The sequence below is a fragment of the Callithrix jacchus genome, chromosome 11, assembly GCF_049354715.1.
Source record: "Callithrix jacchus isolate 240 chromosome 11, calJac240_pri, whole genome shotgun sequence".
Taxonomy (NCBI): Eukaryota; Metazoa; Chordata; class Mammalia; order Primates; family Cebidae; genus Callithrix; species Callithrix jacchus.
Genome location: NC_133512.1, coordinates 22,685,812 through 22,708,949, shown reverse-complemented (window position 1 = coordinate 22,708,949; position 23,138 = coordinate 22,685,812). Strand labels below are relative to the sequence as shown.

At 45.8% G+C, this 23,138-nt stretch overlaps 1 long non-coding RNA gene across 2 annotated transcripts; it reads left to right on the top strand.

Moving 5' to 3' along the window:
- The first annotated feature begins 6,982 nt into the window (after positions 1-6,982).
- On the top strand, positions 6,983-22,930 carry LOC144578333 (uncharacterized). 2 transcript variants are annotated; one of them, XR_013523881.1, is made up of 4 exons: positions 6,983-7,215; positions 7,429-7,534; positions 14,834-14,970; positions 22,538-22,930. It is a non-coding gene; the product is annotated as an uncharacterized LOC144578333 (long non-coding RNA). The 2 variants fall into 2 exon arrangements; XR_013523880.1 differs by having other exon boundaries at positions 7,429-7,554.
- Positions 22,931-23,138: the final 208 nt, after the last annotated feature.

Below are 23,138 nucleotides of genomic sequence, written 5' to 3'. Positions count from 1 at the left end.
GCTGACATTATTTGTACATTGCCTCTAATTTTTTTCTTTTTCTGACAGAGTCTCACTGTTACCCAGGCTGGAGTGCAGTGGTGCAATCTTGGCTCACTGCAACCTCTGCCTCTCGGGTTCAAGTGATTCTCATGCCTCAGCCTCCCAAGTAGCTGGGACGACAGGTACATCACCACGCCTGGCTATTTTTTATATTTTTAATAGAGATGAGTTTTGCCATGTTGGCCAGGCTGGTCTCAAACTCCTGACCTCAAGTGATTTGCTTGCCTCAGCCTCCCAAAGTGCTGGGATTATGAGCATGAGCCATGCACCCAGGCTGCCATTCAATTTTTAAAGAATGTTCACATTCATCTCAGTTGGTTCAAATATTTGAAGTTGACAGTATCTGCATGGATTTGATACCCCCTTCAGGGAGGTAAAGGGCCTTGCACACTCGGGTGTGACCACTGGGAAAACTGGGATCGGAAAGCAGCCGTCAGACTCTGAATTATCTTCCTAGACTTCTTACTGTCTCAGATAAAGAAACTAAAGCCAACAGGGGTCAAGTAATTTTCATAGCTTGCTTACATAAAAGCAAAATCATGGAGAAAATCTGTCAGTGAAGATAAACAGTATTCTTCTCAATTATTTTCCTGCAGTCCTTTTATTCTAGTCCAAGGCAGATTTCTGAGCCACTGGGTAAACACGCGTAACGGCTTCTTTTGAGAAGTCTTTTCAGATCCTTTGCCCGTTTTTAGATCAGGTTATGTGTTTTCTTGCTATTGAGTTGTTTGAGTTCCTTGTAGATTTTGGATGTTAACCCATTATCAGCTGTATGGTTTGCAAATTCTTTTTTGCATTTCGCAAGTTGTCTCTTGGCTCTGTTGCTTGTTTCTTTTGTTGTGCGGAAGCTTTTTAGTTGTAGTTGGATGCAGTCCCATTTGTCTACACTTTTGTTGCTCGAGCTTTCACCATCATAACAAAAAAGTCATCGCCCAGACCAATGTCAAGAAGATTTTTCCTATGTTTTCTTCTAAGACTTTTACAGTTTCAAGTATTGCATTTAAGACTTTAATTCATTTTGAGTTTATTTTTTATTTAGTATGACATGAAGGTCTAATTTCATTCTTCTGTATGTGGAACTCCAGTTTTCCCAGCAGCATATATTGAAGAGACTGTCCTTTCCCCATTGTGTGTTCTTGGCACATTTGTTGAAGATCAATCAACCATGAATACATGGATTTTCTTTTATTATTATTATTATACTTTAAGTTCTGGGGTACAGGTGCAGACCGTGCAGGATTCTTACATAGGTACACACATGCCATGGTGATTTGCTGCATCCATCCCCCTGGAATCGACATTAGGTGTTTCTCCTATGTTAGCCATCCCCTATCCCCCATCCCCTGCTATCCCTCCCCTTCTGAACTGTCTGCTCTGTTCCATTGGTCTATATTTCTTTTTTCTTTTTGTTTTGAGATGGAGTCTTGCTCTGTCGCCCAGGCTGGAGTGCAGAGGCACGATCTTGGCTCACTGCAACCTCTGTCTCCTGGGTTCAAGTGATTCTTCTGCCTCAGCCTCCCAGGTAGCTGGGATTACAGGTGCTTGCCACTGCCTGGCTAATTTTTGTATTTTCAATAAAGATGGGGTTTTGCCACATTGGCCAGGCTGGTCTCAAACTCCTGACTTCAAGTGATCCACCTGCCTCAGCCTATCAAAGTCCTGGGATTACAGCCGTGAGCCACCTAGCCTGGCCAATTAGTCTATATTTCTGTTTTTAAGTGGGCACCATGTTATTTTGATTTCCAAAGCTTTGTAGTATATTTTGAAATCAGGTAGTATGTTTCTAGCTCTGTTCTTCCTGCTCGAGATTATTTTGGTTATTTAGCATGTTTTGTGGCTCCATACAAATTTAAGGACTTTCTATTTCTTTGAAAAATGCAGTTTGAATTTTGATAGAAGTTGTATTGTAGATAACTTTGAAGTCTATGTACATTTTGACAATGCTAATTCTAACAATCCATGAACATGAAATAACTTCCCATTGATTTGCATTTTCTTTAATTTTTTTCACCAGTGTTTTATAGTCTTCAGTGTACAGCTCTTTCACTTCCTTCTTTGGTGAAATTCTTCCTATTTTATTTTTTGTAGCTATTTAAAATTGGATTTTTTCTTGCTTTTTAGCTAGTTTGTAATTGGTATTGGAAACACTGCTAAATTGTATATGTTGATTTTATATTCTGCAACTTTACTGAATTTGTTTATTAGTTCTAACATGTTTTGGTGGAATATTTAGGATTTTCTATAGATAAGACCATGACATCAAATGGAGACAATTTTACTTCTTCATTTCTGATTTGAATGCCTGTTATTTATTCATTTATTTAGCCTACTTATTCTAGCTAAGGACATCAGTGCTATATGGAACAGAAGTGGTGAGAATGGATCTCCTTGTCTTGTCCCTGATCTAGTAGAAAAAACATTCAGCTTTCCACCCTTGAGTATATTAGTTGTGAGATTGCCATATATGGTTTTTATTTTATTGAGATGTGTTCCTTCTATATCAAATTTTTAAGAGTTTTTATCAAGAAAAGGTATTGAGCCAGGTGTGGGAGCTCACACCTGTAATCCCAAGGCGGATGCATCACTTGAGGTCAGGAGTTTGAGACCAACCCGGCTGGTACATGTGTGTACTGTAAAATTCCCTCTGCTAGCATTTTGTTGAGGGTTTTTGCATCTATGTTCATCAGAAATATTGGCCTTAATTTTCTTTTCTTCTAGTGTCCTTGGTATCGGGGTAATGCTGGACTTGTAAAACTAGTTTAGATGTATTCTGTCTTCTTAAGTCTTTTTTTGGAATAGTTTGAGAAGGATTGGTGTTAATTTTTCTTTAACTGTTTAGTATAATTCACCCATGAAGCCATCTGGTTTAGAGCTCTTCTTTGATGGGTGGATTTTGATTATTGATTCAATTTCCTTACTTATCATTAGTCTGTTTAGATTTTTCTATTTCTTCACGATTCACTCTTGGCAGGCTGTTACATTTCTAGCAGTGGGTCCATTTCTTAAGTTACCCAATTTGTTGGAGTACGATTTTTAATAGTAGTCTCTTATAATCTTTTTTATTTCTGTGGTATTTATTGTAATGTCTTCTTTCTCATTTATAATTTTATTTATTGGAGATTTTTCTTTTAGTTAGCCTAAGGGTTTGTCAATTTTATGTTTTCAAAAATAATAACTTATTTTAATTGATTTTTCCTATTGTTTTCATAGTCTCCATTTCATTAATTTCAGTTCTGATCTTTGTTATTTTTTTCCTTCTGCTAAGTGTGGACTGCTTTTTCTTCTTTTCCTAGTTCCTTCGGATGCAACCTTTGTTTGTTTGAGATTTTTCTTTTTTGATGTAGACATTTATTGCTATGAACATTTGTCTTAAAACTTTTTGCTGCATCACATAAATTTTGGTTATGTTGTGTCTTCATTTTTATTTGTCTCACAATATTTTAAATTTCCCTTTAAATTTTGTATTTGACCAATTGCTTGTTCAGGGGTATGTTTAATTTCCATCTATAGGTGAATTTTCTGGTTTTCCTTTTGTTCTTGATTTTTACTCTCATACCATTATAGTCAGAAAAGATATTTAATACGATGTCAGTCTTCTTAAGTTTGTTAAGACTTGTTTTGAGGCCTCACATACAATCTTTCCTGGAGAATGTCGTGAGTACACTTGAAAAAAATGTATATTTTGCTGCCATTGAATAGAATGTTTGTATATTTCTGTTAGATTTATTTGGTCTATGGTGTTGTTCAAGTCGAGTATTTTCTTATTGATTTTCTGTCTGAATGGTCTGTCTGTTGTTGAAAGTGAGTTGTTGAAGCCTTTTATTATTATTGCATTGTTTGGTATTTATCCCTTCAGTTCTATTAATATTTGCTTTATACACAGGTGGTCCAATGTTGGGCGCATATCATAATTGTTTAGTATCTTAATAAATTGATGACTTTATCACTGTACAGTAAACTTCTTTGTCTCTTATGACAGTTTTAAAGTATATTTTGTCTGTCTAACTTTAGCCACTCTACTCTTTTCTGGTCACCTTTTGCATGTAGTATCTTTTTCCATTTTTTCACTTTTCACCTCTGTGTGTTTTTAAAGCTAAACTGAATCTCCTATAGGCAGTATATTGTTAGATCTTTTTTTTTCCCCTCATTTGGTATTCTACATCTTTTAATTAGAGATTTCAATTCATTTACCTTTAAAATAGTTATTGGTTAGGTATGGAGGTACTGCTATCATTTTATTAATGGTTTTTTGTTCAGTCATTGTGTTCTTTAGGTCCAGCATTTCAGTTTTTTTTAATGGCTTTCTCTTTTTATTTAACTTCTAATTTTGTTCACATATTGTTTTCCTGATTTGGTTTAGTTGTTAATTTGTGTTCTCCATAGCTCACTCAACTTCTTTAACATGACTCTTGAGATTTTTGTTAGGCAGTTGGTAGATCTCCGTATCTTTAAATCAGTTACTTTATTTTTTTTTTCCTTTTGTGGTGTCATGTTTCCCTGATTACTTGTGATATTTGCCTTGCATTGGTATCTGTGCATTTGAAAAAGTAGGCACTTCTTGTAGTCTTTACATCCTGGCTTTGACAGTGAAAAACTTTCACCAGTCAGCCCATCTAGAGATTTTGGGTGGGCAACTTGGTGGGGATCAGTGGATAGGCTTGTTGCTGGAGTTTTCAGGCAGTTTGGCCTGGTTTTGTGTCATCAGGTGGATAAGCCTGTATCTTGGATTTCCAGGGGACTTCCCTGGTGCCAGGATCCACTACAGCAGGTCTTTTGACTGGGTTTTCAGAAGCAGACCTGGAGCCCATGTCTGCAGGGCCTGGCTGGAACCCTGAGTTCACAGGAGAAGATCTGGTACTGGAGTGGAACTTAAGCATGAGTCTGTAAGGGGATGACTTGGTGCTGGGGGACCTGGTGTCTGTGTCCATGGAGATTAACCTGGTACTGAATCTATGTGGGCTGACCTCACACTAGGGTTAACTTGGGGAACCTGGCATCTGGCCGGCCCATGGGGGCAGGTCTGGTGTCTGAAGCCATGGTGTTGGGCCAGAAAACTGTATCCCCAGGCAAGGTCCTGGAGCCTGGGTCCACTGGGCCAGCCTGGAGCCTAGTTCCATGGGAGTGGTCCTGGAATCTGAGTCTTTAGTGACTGGCCTGGTGTTAGGGTTTATAGGGGAGGGCCTGGATCCTGAGTGTGTAGCTGGAGGGTTACATCTTAAGATCCCCCCTACCCCCAAATGAGGGGTCCACTTGGTGTTGGAGAAGACATGGAGCCTAGGGTCATGGTGGGGGGATTTGAAGTCTGGCACTAGAGGAGCTGATAGTTGGGGCATTCCTGAAGTCTGGGACCATGGGAGTAGGTCTGGTTCTGGGGCCAGTTTGGAATCTGAGGTGAGCCTGAAGCCTCAGTTTGCAGGGTCAGCCTGGAGGCTTGGGCTTTGAGTTCTGGCTTGGCACCCGGTTTTACTGGTCCTTAGTAAAACTCCTTCTTTATTTTCAGCACTGAAGGAGTAGAGTAGACTCAGAGGTCACACAGTGGGCATGTGGCAGACAGAACCAGCCACGCCATGCTTCTTTGAGACCCAGTGACCCTCAGGGACTTAGCAAAGTGTCGTCTTCAAAACAACTTGTCAAGATCTCACAGGCAGTCAGTGTCATGTTACATATCGTGTACAGCCTGCACCGCAGGGTGCAGCAGGTGTGAGTGCCTCTGTCTAGGGACTCTCTATTCCCTCCAGGGTTCAGAAGCAGGAAAGAGTGGGCCACGCATGTGGTCGTGAATCTCAGCCAGTGGCCTTCTCTGTCACAGCTTTCTCTCCAGTCTCACCTGAGGTCGAAAATTCAGAATGAAGTTGCTGATATTTTATTGATACGAAGGGCATAGGGGTTCATGGGATTTTGCTGAGTCTATTCATGGGATTTTGCTGCGTCTACACCATGTGTCAAAGAGCCTGGTGCCCAGACCTTGGCAAGTGCACGTGACTGATTACCTCGTTGTCAGAAAATGTGGAAGGGCGGCAGGCTTGGGACAACCTGGCTCAGACTCTTGCTTTCAGACCAGACCACAGAGGCCCGGGCGGGGGCCACTTACAGGACGTGGGAAGGCAGTGAGCAGGAGCTGGGCTCCCTCCTGCAGGGCCAGCACTTCGGACGCGCTGGGTCTTCGGGACTTGAGGGCCTGATGGCTGCGCTGCGCAGGCCGCGCGCCACCCGCAGAGGGCACCCGCGGTCCGCGGCGTTCCAGGGCGCGGGCTCCGGGGCGGGCCTCGCAGGTGCGAGTGTTTGCTGAGATTTAACCGAGGGCCGCTACACTCTTTAAGAACAGACTGACGTTTATGAAAATAGGAGACGCCGCGATGCCTTGTAACGTGGAGATGGGTCCGTCTGTGACAAAAGGAAGCGTGTTTGGAAGGCTGACTTTGGGAAGATGTCGGGGCCACCCGCGTTGGCCGAGCTCCTCGGAAGTCCCTGAGCAGGCCTGTTTTCAGGCCGCTGTTCACACTGAGATGAGACAGGTGGAAAAGAGAGCTCGCCTTCTTCCGCAGCATTACACAGAGCGCCCCGTCCCCTTGCAGCGTGGGGGTCCCCTGGGCGCCGGCGAGTCTCAGGCGGGACAAGAAATAGAGCTCGTCCCTGTGTGGACCCGAGCGGCTGCTGGCGGGCGAGGCCTGGATGGCGTCCGGGCCGCAGCCGCCAGGACCTTGGCGGGCGCCGAAGGTGAGCCTGGAGGCGGGGACCTGGCCCCGCGGGCCGGTGTGTGTGGCGCAGGGCTGAGCCGCTAGCCCCGGGAGCAGGGAACATGGGTCCTGCCTTCCTGATCGCGCCGGGGGTGAACGGGGAGCCTCGGCCGGCAGGGGGCGCTCTCGGACCCTCCGTCTGCGCGGCCGCCGCGGGAACCCGCCTCCTCCCTCCGCCCAGCTCTCCCTCGCCTCCTCTCCCCGACTCCTCCCTCCTGCTCCCTCTCAGCGCCGCCAGGGAGCAGGACAGGGCGAGGGGCGCCCCCGGGTCCGCCGTGGAAGCCCGAGGCGCGGGTGCGGAGCCAGCCCAGGGCTGCGGGTGCCAGCTGCGGGGCGGCCTGGGGCCCATCTCCTGCCCGGGCGCGGGGAAGGCGAGGGTCCCGTGCTGGGTCTGTGTGCGCAGTGGCCACGCGTCGGCCTCAGGACGGAGACAGGGGTGAGAGACACAGATGTGGGAGTTGTCCCGTGGAAGCTGTCCCCGAGGCAGTGGGAATGGAGGGCACTGGGCTGCGGATGGAGACAGGATGCCCCGAGGGCGGGGAGCCGGAGGTCTAGGAGGGGAGGCAGCGGGCGGGAGAGGAGGAGGGGCCGCGGGACCGGGCCTTTTGCATCTCAGGCTCGGGGAGCTGATTCCTTTCACCTTTGGCAGGTGCAGGATCTGCGCTGGAAGCCATCTTACTTCCTAGGCGGTACCTGAGGTGACGGGCAGGATCCTCTGTGATGAAATTACCCACGCCTGTCACCACGGGATGACGGTGAGCAGGTGCCACGGAAGGTAACACTGAGCGCATACAACTGAGCAGGAGGGAAAGGATGAGGGCAGACACCCACGGTCATTTTCACAACTCTTTTGTGTTAGGGTTCTCTAGAGGGACAGGACTAATAGGATAGACGTATATATGAGAGGACGTTTATTCAGGACTATTGACTCACACGATCACAAGGTGAAGTCCCACAATAGGCCATCTGCAAGCTGAGCATCAAGGAAGGCAATCCCAGTACCCAAACCTCAAAAGTAGGAAAGCCAGCAGTGCAGCCTTCAGCCTGTGGCTGAAGGCCTGAGAGCGCCTGACAAACCGCTGGTGTAAGCCCGAGTCCAAGAGCCGGAGAACGTGGAGTCCAGTGTTCGAGGGCAGGAAGCATCCAGCACGGGAGAAAGATGGAGGAGGGAAGACAGCCAGGCTCCTCCTCCCACGTTCCTCTCCCTGCTGATATCCTAGCTGTGCTGGGAGCTGATTAGACGGTGCCTACCCAGATTGAGGGTGAGTCTGCCTCTCCCAGTCCACTGACCCAAATGCTAATCTCCTTTGGCGACACCCTCCTTGACATACCCAGGGACAATACTTTGCTAGTAAACGATAGAGCCAGCTTCTGGCCAAGCTTGAGCGATTGTGAAATCAAAGCACCTTCCACTAGGTCTTGCTGATGTCTGGATGCCACCTGACTACTGGGTACACAATTTCCCCTTGAGGCAGTTCTTCTGTGGTTGTGCCCAGCTGTCTTGCTTGGTAGAATTATCCAGTAGACACTTTTCAGTCCCTGTCTTCCATGCCATCCCTCTGGTGTGTGACCCAGACCATGCACTCCTCGAAATGTTCCTCTCCCCGACTCCTGCAAAGCCACCTGCTTGCTTCTGTGCACATTTCTCCTCAATATGTTTCATTGGCTTCCTTCTCACAGTCCACCCGTGGTTGCTAGTGCTCTCAGCGTTATGTTCTTAGATATTGTCTCCTTTAACCTCACATGAGGAAGCACAAACCCAAATAGCTTCATGGCCATGGAGGGAAGAGTAACCTGAATAGCCAATGAATGTCAGATACCAGGAGCTGCTGGAAGATGGCTCAGACGCATGGCCCCAGTGAAGGAGCGGTGAGGAGAGAGGGTAGGAGCATTTGTGAGAAATTAATCAAGTCATGCCTGGATGGGGCCTATAGCCAGAAAGAAGGGGAATGTGGGATCCCAGGAAGCTTGTCCTTAGGAAATTGTTTTGGGAAGATGGGGGAATTTGACTTGCAGAAGCTTAAAACTTACATTTCTAAAGTCATGCCATTAGGATAGGGACCATTTTGAGTAGAAGCTTCAAGAAACCTGAGGCATCAGGGCAGCCATCAAGAGCTTGCTTTCCATGGAGCTCTTTGAGAAGGGACCCAGAGGGTTTGAAGTCCAACAGTCAGGATTCATAGATACTGGGGATAAGATTCATGGATCACAGTGGAACAATAAAAATTGCTTTTCCCTTGGGGCGTGAGGGAGAAGCTCTAGGAATTTGCAGAGAGCACTTACAGAATGACACTTGGTGACACTCATGTGCCATCAGCCCAGCTCCAGAAGGACTTAAACTTTTTCACAGAAAGAATAGCAAATTGGAAAGAGCAAAACTCCCTTTCAGAGGCAGCTGGAAGCCTCTCCTCCCAGCCTACACGTCCTGGGGGCTCTTCCTGAACCTGTGCCTGCTCTGCACTGCTATTCGGGAGGCAGACACAGCCCAGGAACCACACTCAACTCATCATCGCCTCTGGCCGGCTTTTAAGAGAGGCATGTCTCAGCTTAATTTTTAGTCAACAGCAGCCCCTGGGACCCTGAGATCACTGAATGTATTTGGCACAGGTTATGAAACCAGCCCCTTTAGACAGACCTCAGACTTCTTAGTGCCATCCAGGCCATCTATGCCCTTAACTTAGATTTGTGATGGGGTATCCTGGTGTCTGCTGGTCCTCCATGCAGCAACCCCAGGCTGTGGTTCCCAGCTGACTGGAGCTGATGCCTCAGAGGAGATACGCTGATCCACGGACCCCAGATCTTTCTAGACGTGCTTTTACTCCGCCCTGCCTTCTCCAGCTCCCTTTGCTCTTGATTTCTGATTTGTGGTTTTATACTCCTAAGTCTGTATTTTTTCATGTCATTGTTTCTGCCTGAGTATTCCTAAGGTTGGGACTGTCTTTTCAGACCTCAGGCCGCTGTGATGCCAGACAGCAGCACAAACTCACGCTTTTCTCAGTTTCCACAGAAAACCACGGAATCCACGAAAGACAAACATGGGCTATGGCATAGTAGGGTGAATCAAAAGACAACCACACCCCAATCTCCAGGGAAACTTTCACTAATGTCACCTTGAATGGTAACCAATTGCCACGTATACCTCAGCCTCCTGAGGAACTGGAACTATAGGCACAAACCACCTTTAGAGACAGGGTCTCATTATGTGTCCCAGGCTGGTCTTGAACTTGTGGCCTTAGGCCATCTTCCTGCATATCTGGGATTACAGGCACGAGCCACTGCACCTGGCTCTTCCTTCTTAACTGGTGCAGGAGGGCCATGAGAAAGGCGGAGAACATGGGGACACATAACACCCTCCACATGTAGTTCTGGGAACCCCACTCCCAGCCAGCAAGAAGGCAGCCCATGTGGGCTGGAGACATTCTTCATGCCTTGTTTTAATACATCATGACCAGTCCAGGGAAATCTCTTCACTCAGGGATGAATGAGTATATCTTTCTATACCGATCATCCCCTGCAGTACAACAGGCAGTTTCTGGTGTGTTTCAAGCACAATGATTCAGTGCACCTTGACACGGGCCTCCCCAAATCTTTGCCCACACAGGTCCAAACCACATTAAGAAGACACAACCACATTAACAAGACAAAAGGACTCTATCAGGGATTTTGTAGGTGTTCAGTGTGGAGGGTATACGCTGCAAACCCTATGGTATAACTTCACTTAAAAACCCTCCAAATATTTCTTTTTCCCTGAATTCTCTCCTGGCGTCAGCAGCCTTGTTTTCCCTCTAAGAGTCTCTGTGTCTGGGCCTCCCTGGCTGGGCTGCTGCATCCCCTGACTTCCCTGCACAATTCCTCTTAGTCTCTTCCATTTGCATCTTCATCCTTATCCGCTGCTGGCCTAATATAGATTGTCCTTGGGATTTGACCCTGTGCTGGAGGCCACTGGGACTCTCCCTTGCCCTCCCTTCTCTCTATAATAATGCATTTGGAATTTTTAGCTGGGTGAACAACCACCCAGAGTAGACTCTACTTCCCAGTGAGGTGTGGCCGTGTGAGTCACTTTGATGGGACATGAGTGGCATGTGGACACCACCTCCAAGAAGGGCTCTGAAGAGCCGACACACCCCTTCCCAGGCCTTGCCCCCTTTCTCCTGGAATACTGTGGTTAGAATCAGGATAGCCCTCTGGAGGCTGTGTACTGAGGCTCTGTGCCTGAGCCTCAAAGAAAAAACAGAGAGAAAGAACATGGGCCCCTGATGGATGATTCAACCTTTTATTTCAACTTGAAAAAATGTTTCCAAGTTTCTTTTGTTGTATTTTTTTCTACATGCATTATTTTTTTATCATCAATAAAAAAAAAATCCCACCATTTGAGGCCTATTTTAAATTTTACTTTATCTACTTCCATTATTTTCTTCTATCACAGAAAATATAAAATGATTTATAATTAGATTTTAAGAATATTTTTTAGTTTTGACAATAAGGAGGTTGGAATGATGGCAGCAGAGGTCCCATTGGGCCCCTGATTTTCTCTGTCCAGGTTGTTAAGTGTTTAACTGAGCCTTGCACCTACCGGCCCTGCATCCTGCAAACTATGTGACCCTAGGACTTCCCTTCACTGCAACCCGTGAGGAGCAAAGGAGACAAAGTGAAGGGAATCAAAGGGTGGTGTTAGTAGAGAGAGAAGAGTGACTTCCTCCCGTATTCCTGCTTTTTGAGGAGCAAATAAAATGTTTTTGTTTATGGGGAAGGTAGTTACTGGGCCTCCTACTCATTCATGATCAAACCTGGACAAAAACCTAAAGTGCTGCCTCCGGTTCTCATCCTTGGACAGGGCTCAGAGCCCAAGTCCAGGCTCTTTGACTGCAGGAGTAGGAGCCGGGGTTGGGAAATAGACTGTGCTATACGCTGGCCTCCACATTACAAGGCCTGCACCACGGGAAATCATCTGGAGGCAGCTGTAGTCATGGCTCTCAGATGGCCAGGCGTGCCTCCTGCCATTGCAATCTGCACAGTCCTCTCTCGGAGGGATGTGGAGAGATCGCTTTGCTGAAGCCTCCTCACTTAACCTGAAACTCGGGTCATGGTCTGAAGGAGGCGGCTCTGCGTCACCCTTAATGGTGAAACCAGAGGAAAGAGGCTCTTACTTCTCCGGTTTCTCCTCCTCCACTATTCTGAAATTCAAAGATGCAAAGTCTCAGTAAACTCAAAATATAATTGAGCTTCCCCCAGGAAAAAATTGCGTAGTTCTGGTTCTCTGGCTCCTTGATCTTTCTACCCAAGGAGGTCCTAGAACCATACATAGCTCTTGCTAATCTCTCAAGTTAAATGATAAATATTATTTAATTACAAACCATTGTGTTAGTTGTGCAGGGTAAAGAGTTTGTTTTCTGCAGAAGCTCACGACCTAGGGAGAGACAGTCACATGAGTGAACATAAAGGCAGGAGCTACCACAGATCCCCTAGCAGAGTTAGGTGAGCATGTAGCTAGTTTGGTTGAGGGGAGGAGGATGCTTGGGTCTGTGGAAACTTTATAGAGAAGGGGTTTTGTGAGCCAACTCCTATGGGATGGATGGCAATAAAGACATCCTGGGCAGCAGAAACAGCTTCTGGAAATAGCAAACCATTGGGGTATGAGGAGTGAAGGGTGATGACGGTGGTGGATGTCATTACACGAAACTAGAAATCAGACAGGGGCTTTAAAGGCCACAGTGTCTGCAAAGGAGAATTCTGTATACTTTCAGAAAACAAAAGTGACATGTAGGCATCTGTGTGTCAGACGAAAGAGGAAAACGCAAAGACTGTTTAGAAATGGAAGTACCCAAATCCTGCTGGTGAGTGCAAAGGAGACCACAAGGGGAGGACTCGCAGAAGACCTTCCACACGTGGCCGGCAGGTGCAGCAATGGTGATGGGGATCAGCTGAGAGCCTGCCTTGCTGTGCCAATTCCCCTCCACCAAACAGGGCAGCTGGCATTTTCCTCCCACAGTCTTTGACTGCTTTTGATATAATGACAATTCATAGTACTTTTATAGAGAGAGTAGAAATATTCAGTTCTTTTTTTTTTTTTTTACTAAGGTTGACCAAAATTTTATTTCTTTTTGATAGTGTAGAAAAGGAATGGTTTTATTTTTGTAAATTTTACAAAAATATTCATCACGTGAATTTAAGGCCAAGGGCTTGGAAACCACCCATGCCAGTGAGAGCCTTGAAACCTCTGCCTTTACTCCTCTGTATCTTTCCCAGAAACTACTGCAAGGTTGTAACCTGGCAAAAACAAACAGCAAATTTTAAAACGCTGTGTGATCTAGGAAATAGTATATCTGTATCAAGAGAGCTCTGAAGGCCGGGCACGGTGGCTCACGCCTGTAATCCCAGCACTTTGGGAGGCCGAGACGGGTGGATCACAAGGTCAAGAGATCGAGACCATCCTGGTCAACATGGTGAAACCCCGTCTCTACTAAAAATACAAAAAATTAGCTGGGCATGGTGGCATGTGCCTGTAATCCCAGCTACTCAGGAGGCTGAGGCAGAATAATTTCCTGAACCCAGAAGGCGGAGGTTGCAGTGAACCGAGATTGCACCCCGTTGCACTCCAGCCTGGGTAACAAGAGCGAAACTCCGTCTCAAAAAAAAAAAAGAGCTCTGAAGAGAAGTTCCCGGAAGACAGTAATGCAGTAGTCTTAGGAAGCACTGAGTTTTCTTCTATGTGGGAAAAGGAGAGCTCTTTCCCCAAACACACACTACAGATATTTGAAGATACCAGAAGGCTCAACTACAAATGGCCAATCTCTACTTAGGACTCATTAAAAGCTCACATGATGAAAATAAACTACATTTTTCAACACAGAACTGCTAATATGGAAAGGAAACTTGACCACAGCTGGCTGCCTGCTATCTCTGTCAGCTAGGAATCCTAAATTATGAATCAGAGCAGAAAAGGTATTAGTGCAATAATCTGGTAAATATTTTATTTCCCATTTTGACTTTGATTAATAAATAAACATTAGTGATTACATTTTATGAAGAAATAAATTAGATTTTGGAAAACTTGTGTCTGCTCTCATGAGCTTGACAGTTTCCCAAGACCTACTGAATTCTCTGATGAGATAAGCAGTGGCGTGAACATATATGATTTGGGGTATCTAACAATGAACTGTGACAACATTTGAAAAAATTCATAACTCAAGGATTCAGTCTTTTCCAAATGACCAGTGCATTTTGTTACAAAATTTTGTAACATTTTATAATATTATGTAGCATGTTACAAACATGCTGCTTGAGTAAAAGATCTGTTCAAACTGGAATTGATGTGAACTTGACAGAATCAGAAGCCTTAATTGACATGTTTCATGTACCACATTGCAAGGAACCTTGGAGAAACTACTATGTTTGAGTAGTAAATATTTCAACCTTGAGAGCATACAGCAACAGATTAGAGATATTTGTAAAAACCTAAAAATGCCACTTCCCTTACTAAATTTTCTTTTAAAAATTATTTTTAAAATAATTTTTAATTTATGTTAACATATAATTAGTTATTATTTTATATGAATTAATACATACTTTAAAAGTTTCTTACCTTTAATTTCTACTTCAGCAAGTACTGATAGACTTAAATCACATAACCTAAGCTCTTTGGAGTCTTTAGTAATTTTTTTGAATACATTTTGTTTGGTACAATCTCTGTCATTTAAAGGTTAGGTGTTTTATTCCCACCATCCTCACCTCTATTACTGTTTTACTTACAAATAACCCTAGAAACCTATGGAAATTCCTCATAGGTGTCCTCCTGTAGACAGACATTGCACTGACATAGCATTGAAAGCCCCATCTGGGGTCACGTGGGGAGAAGGCTCATTGTCCCTCCCAGCCTCAGGGAATTGCACGGGCTGTCATTCTGCAGACACACAGGGGCGTGTGGAGCTATTTTTGATGTGGAGCTTCAACAACAAAGCCCAGCAGAGCACAAAATGCAAAATAATCATGTAAAACATTAAGTGGCACATTATCAAATCGCAGCTTGTAAATAATGCTGTCATTGTAATTCTCAGGTTCTCGGAGAACTGTAAGTTCAACAGAGGAAAATGGCTCATGTGAAAAAAAGTCCATGTGTTGCCCGCTCTGCTAAGATGAAGCAAGTCTTGAAGCCAAGTAACAGGGTTGCTTCAGTTTGTATTTGCACTCACAGGTGGGGAATGCAACTCCAGGAGCAATGGAGTTTTCTTATGGTTCGTTTCTGTGACATTTGCATGCCCTTCCAAGCGATCACAACTAGAATTGTTGTTACTGCCCTTCACGGGTCTCCAACGTGAGTTGTCCAATTGTGATGATGGGCCCTGTCAACTGCGTGTAGTTCAGTTGGGCACATGGCTATCTGCTCTAAAACTGAGGGGTGTGTGTGTGTGTGTGTGTGTGTGTGTGTGTGTGTGTGGTTTTGAAAAGGTTCGTTAAAATCCAGGCTGAACTTGATGGCTCACACTTGTATTGCAGCATTTTGGGAGACCAAAGCGGGCAGATCACCCGATATTGGGAGTTTGAGATCATGCTGGCCAACATGGTGAAGCCCTGTGTCTATTAAAAATACAAAAATTAGCGGGGTGTGGTGGTACATGCATGAAATCCCAGCTTCTTGGGAAGCTGAGGAAGGAGAATCACTTGAACCTGAGAGGCAGAGATTGCAGTGAGCCGAGATTGTGCTGCTGTACTCCAGCTAGCACAGCTTGCTCCCAACAAGAGAAGCAGCTGGGTAATGATGATGATGAAGGGGAGCTCTGGTGAGAGGGTGATGGGCTTGTGGTGACTTGAGAGGACAGACACCGGGAGCAGAGTGTGTCCAAATGGGAAGGACCTTGTCTGTGATCTCTGTGCTGCTCAGGTTTCACTTGATCCAGATAAATATGGGATAAGGAATGATTCTGGGGATCTCATCACAGAGAACAGTCCGAGTAAGCAGAGGAGCATAGCGGACACATTGAGGAACTGCTTGGTGAAGTTCTGAAACCATCCACAGCTGTTTCTTCTGTGCCCTGAGTTTCTTTCCTTCTGGGATCAGGCCTGCCTTTCTGCCTTCAGATCCCATTTCTGCTCCTTCCGGCTACTGGCTGCTAAAATTCCAGGCAGTGCCCTTTCCTCCTGCTGGAATCTTCTTTACGTAATAATTTAAAAAAATGAACAAGTCTCTTGAGATCAAAAAGTTTAAGAATTGCTTCATTTAGACAAGTATGCTTGGAAGAAGCATTTGTGTTCTTGGCAGATTCTTCAAAAACATTAATTTGTTAATAAATTGGTACTCTCCGAGGGGTGGGAATTGTTAAATCAAAGTCAATTGAGGCTGCCTCTGTATCTTGAGTCCCTAGTGAACTACAGGTTTTCCAAAATTTTAGTGTTCATTAGAAAGCTTGAATCTTCTCATTGGAAACTAGTTATTTTCCTTAAAGCAACAGGCCCAGTTTGTTTATTTCAGAGCACATGTCTGCCTAATACCCAAGTGTAAATAACATGTTTGTCTGTCATTCGCTCTTTAAGTGGAATTGGTGTTCCATGAAAAAACTGGCTAGCTTTGCTTGTAAATCAAATTTAGCACAAGCACTTTTCCTTGGGATGTCTGTCACAGCTCAGCATTCAGCAGAAGTACTTTATGCATAGTTTTCTCCAAAGACGGCATGCAAATGACCCAGGAGTACATGAAAAGGTGCCCAGCATCATGGACCACCAGAGAAATGCAAATCAAAACCACTAGGAGCTACCACCTAACACCTGTTGGGATGTCTGGCATTGAAAAAACAGAGGTAAATGGTGCAAGGATGCACACAAGAGAACTTCTTTACTTTCTTGGTGGAAATACATTTGGTACAGCCATTGTGGAGACATCATGGAGGTTCCCCAAATATTAAAAATAGAACTGCCACGTGATCCAGCAATCCCACTACTGTACACCCAAAGGAAATGGAATTAGTGTATCCAGAGACACCTGCACTCCCACAGTCACTGCAGCACTGCCTACAACAGCAGAGATAGGGCATCAACCTGTGCCCACTGACAAATGGTGGAAAAGGAAAGCGTGGTGCGCATACACGAGGGAATGTGACTCATCCTTCAAGAAGGAAAAAAATCCTGTCTTTTGTGACAACGCAGATAAGCCTGGAGCACATTATATTAAGTGAAATAAGCCAGGCACAGAAAAATAAATTCCGTATGATCTCGCGGGCAGAGTCTGAAGTGGTTAAACTCAGAAGCAGAGAGTAGAATGGTGGTTACTGGGGCTGAGTGAGGGTGAGATGGTCAAGGGCACACAGTTTCTGCTGTGCTGGCTGAATACATTCTGGAGACCCAATTTACAGCAAGGTGCATTTGTCAGCTCAGCTCTGTTCTGAGTGCTTAAAATTCACTATGAGAGTAGATCTTACAGTAAGTGTTCTTGGCACAAAGAAATCTCCAACCAAATAGTAATAATAATAGCAAAGGGGTGGGAGGAACTTGGGGAGGGGACGGACGTGTTCGTGGCTTTGATGGAGGTGATGGTTTCTAGGCTGCACAGGTGTCCCCAGACTCGTCGGGATGGACACGTGAAATATGCACAGCTTTCTAAAAGTCCTCCATAAAATGGTTTAAAATATGACAATGACAAAGTGTGTGCGTGGTGAAGAGTGCACCAGAACAGCAGGCACTGAGGCCCTGACTTCTGCAGAGGTGCCGGCAGCATGCCCATTAGGGTGAGGGTCAACATGTGACCTTTCCATCCTTTATTCCGTAATTATTAGTTGCCATTCAATTTGAAGGAAGTGCTTTCGATTTCGTGTATTTGTCACTATGGACTCATGAATCCTGTCTACCTACTGGGTTATATAATTTTTTGCCATTATAATTTATTTGGCTCTTCAGATTGTTACGGATTTGGCCAGAAATTCCCGTGGAGCGCGCCCTTGTCTCCTGCTTTCTGCCCATGTTTCTGCCTCTGGCTGCCGACAGGCCTCCTGTGCCTGTCACCAGATGGCTCCTACCTGGGCATCAGGCTCTGAAGCCACAAGGCTATATGGTGGCTGGGCCTGCCACAAGCCCTCCCTTCACCCAGTCTGGAAAAACCAAGCCGTGAGGGAAGATGCCCTGCTCCCTCACTCGGAGTCTTCTCTACCTTCAGTTTCCTTTGGTCTCTGACTGGAATGGGATGAGTTTGGAACACAGTGCAATATTTTCATTTCAGGAAATTCAACAATATTTACATTATTATATGATTTGTGGCCCATGTACTACTAAAAAGTTGTTTCAAAAGTTGTCCACAGACTCAACAAAAGATGGAGATGCATTTCTAGAAGACACCCCTGGGCAGGACCCTCAGGGTCACTCCTAAAGTCTCCTTGGTGCTGACGTTGGCTGGGGTGTTGATAATCTATTGTCTGCTATAGCTGACAAGCCAGAAGGGCAGTCTCTATCTTAAGGGAGTCTAAGTTGTAAGCTGGACCAGATACAGTAGATACATATGGAGAGGAAAATGCTGGGTTTGTGCATTTTTTTCTGATTTCGCACTTTTTGTTTGTTTTTGTTGTTGTGTTGTTGTTATTTACTCCTGAATGGGCAAGGAAGAAGAAGTAATGAGAACAGGGAAGGGAGAGCTCTGGTGACCAGCACTCACTGGGACCAGGCCTCATGCTGGCCTTGCCACACTCTCCTTCGCTCACTGATCACTGTGAACCTGCCAGGTGTGTGCCTGTGACCCCTCCTTACAACCGCTTAGGGCTAACCCCCTGCTTTTACAGCTTTTCCTATCGTAAATAAGAACCTACATAGCAATGTCTAAAATCTGCATTTTTGACTGCTCCTGGGACTCACAGTGGCAGAGGCGCCGTGCCCGGTGGGGTTGGCTGGCATCGGGTAACCTGTCCCCATGATAAGAACATGATGGGCTGAATGTGAGGTGGGAAACCTCTGCTTTCAAGGATGTGTGATTGGATTTAGTGACTCCATGTGCCTCTGAACCATGTGTCATTTCAGCAGAGGCACGCCTCCCTTCTGTGTCCTCAAGGACAGGTGCAAGAGACATCCCAGGTGGTCAGTGGGAACAAAGGAAGGGGCGGTGACTTTCAGTGGGGAAACAGCTGCCGTAACACCAGTGACTGGGGAGGTGCGAGTAGCAGCCCTGTGATGACGCAGCCAGCAGTGTCTCCCACACATCTGCAGTCTGCCACGATGGTCATTGGCCTGGTCATCTTCCTTTTGTACGTGAGGAAACCACAGTGCCGCAGGGAAGTCAATTGTCTGTGACCGTACGGCTACCTCGAATTGAGTCGGGATTCCAGCCCATGTGTGCCCAAGGCCAGCGTTCTCACTGGACCATGCTGGTGATTATATTTTTAAAAGAGAGAAAAACTGAAAAGAAGGGTGGAAGGAGAAAGGCCTGAGAGGGTGTGGTGGGGAGGACAAAGAGGAGGAAGCAGGAAAACGCAAAACTGAGGGGGTCTGGGTGAGCGGTAAAAAATTGCAATAAGTCATGTCTCTCTTCTTCACCTCTGTGGGTGAAGAAAAGGATCTTCCTTATCCACAGATACAGGCATACTGCTGTGAAAGGCTTCGGCACGCATCTCTGCCTGGCATTTCATGATGTGCCCTGTTTCAGGCTCGCAGCAGGAGGGTGGAGCAGATTGATCTGTTGACAGTGGGCTCCTCAATTCCTCACGGCACAACGAGCACAAGCCTGGCAGCCATCCAGTGAGACTGAACACCTGCGGCTCCTCACTGCCCCCCGCATCTCCAAGGACAGAGCCACCTGGCTCTCCTGTCACCTTGCCGAGACATTCTGACCCCAGAAAATCTGCTAATAAAGCTCAGCCTCGTTCCAGAATCTCAGCTGGAACCCTAGGTGGCTGGTCTAGCACCACCCTGGAGGCCAGTGGCTTAGCGCTGTCCCGGGAAGGCACTTGGCCTGACATCCGCCTCTTCCCTGCTGCTGTATGGAGCAACTAAGTCCAGCCTAGAAAACACTCCATTTTATATTTCACAAACACTCTGCCAACAAGGATGTTTTATTTAAATCAATAAATAAAAAAGAATAAACAATAAAACAAAAACAGGAATGCACAGATTAAAAAATGAAGACAACCTGCAACCAGAGAAGGACACAAACAAACAAACACTAAGCCTTTGGCAGCTCCAAACGGTCATCTTCACTGACACTGTCTTGCAGCTGCTTGTGGTGAGAGCTTGGCATCTACTGCTGAAGGCTCTGCCACCTCTAAGACTCTTCCTTCCAAGACTGATGGAGCACTTGGCCAGAACAGGCCTCTTTTCCTCCTGGACTGGTTCCTTAACCCTTTTTCTGATCTCATTTTCCTCTTGCTGTTAAATATTACTTTGTTTTTAATGGAATATTGAACCTGTGACATTTATAGATTGATGAAACATACGATTACATGTGGTTGGCACTATTGACTGACACGGAGTGGCTTGGGCCTGTGTGCCCGTGGCTCTGACTGCTGAATGAACGAGAGGTACTAAGGAGAATACGGCCTTGGGAACTCCATGGAGCTCCTGGCTTTGGTGACTGAAATAGCATCAGTAAAGTCTGACATTGTGGAAAGACACAAACTTGCATGGACCTGGTTATTTCTGACCCTGCACTGCTCATGACGCCTGCCTTCCACTCCCTGACCACGTGGACCGAGGGAGAAGGAAGGGAGGGAAGACGGAGGCAGCCACCACATTGTGCTTTCCTCCCTTCTGGCCCCTTGTTCTGCTGTCATAACACGGTTATCGCCTTTCACCAGACTCTGAGTTGTCCTATGAGGCGGATACCTTTGGTTCCCCAAATTGAAATCTAAACAGCTGTATGTCTTTTCAACTTGTCCTTCTTTCTCACTTATAAAACAGAGTCACATTTTACACACTACTGTGCATGGCACTGGGGGACCCCTTATGGTTTATGATTTTTCTAATGTTTGGGAACCGGTGAGAGCGTTGTGGTCATTCTATAAAATATTTACCTTGAATTACTGAGAAAATAGCTGTGCCTGCCTATTAAAAAGTCCGATTTCCTTCTAGATGAGTCATTTACACATTATTCAGCTCATTTCCACAGAATCATTGCAGATTTTTCTGTGTGACGAAGCCACCCCAACTGTCTGGTCTTTATTTCATGCAGGCATGTAAAAATCACGCCAGTGGCAAATTGGAAGCTCACAGTGCCTGGAAATGCTGCATCTTAAAGACAGTAGTAACTTTCTTGTTTACTAGCCTCAAACTCCTGACCTCGTGATCCACCCGCCTCAGCCTCCCAGAGTATTAACTTTCTTAATAACACGTGTAGTGTATTAGTCACACAAATACAAAGAATTAGCACGGGCCTGTAATCCCAGCTACCTGGGTGACTGAGGCAGGAGAATTGCTTGAACCTGGGAGGTGGAGGTTGCAGTGAGCCGAGACTGCGCCACTGCACTCCAGCCTGGGCAACAGAGTGAGACTCCGTCTCAAAAAAAAAAAAAAGTTACTATTGTCTTTAAGATGCAGTTTCCTCATCTGTGAATGGAATACTTGTATATTCCATGTGTTATATAATATTACCACCTGGCTAACCTTGGCATTTGAAGACTCAAAGCCTGAGTCCAGCACAGAGAAGGGACTTGATGATACCCCAGATGTGGAGGAAGGCCGCATCTGGATACGAACTTCTTTTCCCATATATGCATTTACATATCTCTGAATAGGTATCTATGTATCTATGTGTGTTCCTTCTATTATAGACAGGTTATCTGATCTCAGTGCATTAGAGTGACCTGCCATCCTGTGGCAGCTTCGAGCTATACAGACTCCAGGTTCTGGGCCCACCCCTCACTGTACCGGGGTTTAGGATTTGCCCAAGGTCCTACCCATTATTGAGGAGCAGAGCCCTCATGAGTTCCTCAGATCAGGAGGAGGGGTGAGCTCCTGTCCTGTGAGATGAGGCCATCCTCAATCCTGGAACAGGTGCAGACGATCGCTTTCACCTTCTAACTTTAGAATCTGGAGAGTCCGTATAGCTTGAAGCTGCCTCAGAGAGCCTTTGTTACTGCAAAATGCATGTTGGCAGGCTGGACCAGGCAGTGGATCTTGTTGTTTGTTGGGAAGAAAGGAAAATTGAAGTTCCCATCACCTGCCAATTAGTCTTGGTCTACCTCCAACCCAAACCTCGGCTCAGTGAAGCAGATTAATAAAGTGATGGGGCATCTCTGGCTGCTGCGAGCACCATGAATATGCATGCAGTGCAGGCCACCGGCTGGAACGCTTTTCCCACCCTGGAATTCGCCAGTCACGTTTCTACTCTCTGGGTTTCTTTCTAAGTTGAAAGATTCTGGAATTGTGGAGCTGGAAGGGACGTTAGTGAAGACCATCTGGTCCAGTGTCCTCAGTTTACAGATGAGCTAACTGAGGCCAGAGGGGAAGGGCCGCTCCAGGGCACACTGCACATGGCTCACAAACCTAGGACCAGGCCAGATCTCCCAGCTCTTGTTCCAGAGGATGCTCAGTGCCTCCAGTGCTTACGGCATTCATTTTCTTGCTGAATTTTGTTAATTGAGACCATATGGAAAGCGATTTGAGGCTGACGTTACATTCATTCAGGACCCAGAGAAATGCAATTGACCACAGGATCCTTCTGTGTTGGGCCCCTGAGCCAATTGTGGGGTCACCCTCTCTCCCAGCAGTACAGACCATGTTGATATGATGATATCACCTTAGAGCTAACGAAATGCACTCCTGAGAAATAACATGACCGTTTCTGTTTTCTGCAGAGCGATTCCAAGTGAGAGAAGCAATAACATTGTTTATGACCTATTAAAATCGCTCCCATCTCACCAAGCAGCCTTCACAGCTGTGGCAGTCCTCACTTCCCTCGTGGGGGAACTACCTTGATGTTGGAGAAAACTACTGCGTGAGGCCTGACACTGCATGCGGTGATGTGAGCCATCTGCAAAATTCACCGTGGAGGACAGAATGCCGTTAGCTAAAGCAGGAGGAAGGGGGCCTGTAATTCCCATCATTGTTTGTTTGAAAGCAAAAGAAACTACAGCCCAGAAAGTGAATTCATTATACTTTGACAAAACATGGGTAATCTCACCAGCGTAGGGTCCAGTGGAGTAAGATGACCACCTAAACTAAAACAATAAAAATCAAACAAAATGAAAGAGCATGTTGTTTAGAACTGCGTTCATTTGTGATAAAACTGTTTTGAAAAAGCAAGAACATGATAGACACCCAATTTGGGACAGTGGTCATGTTTCCAGGGCTGCAGGGCTATGCCGTATAGAAGAGGCACAGAGAAGTGGTGCTGTTTGTAAATTGGGGAGTGAGTTAACAAAGTGGGAAAGAAGGAAGAGACCAAATCAATTTCTG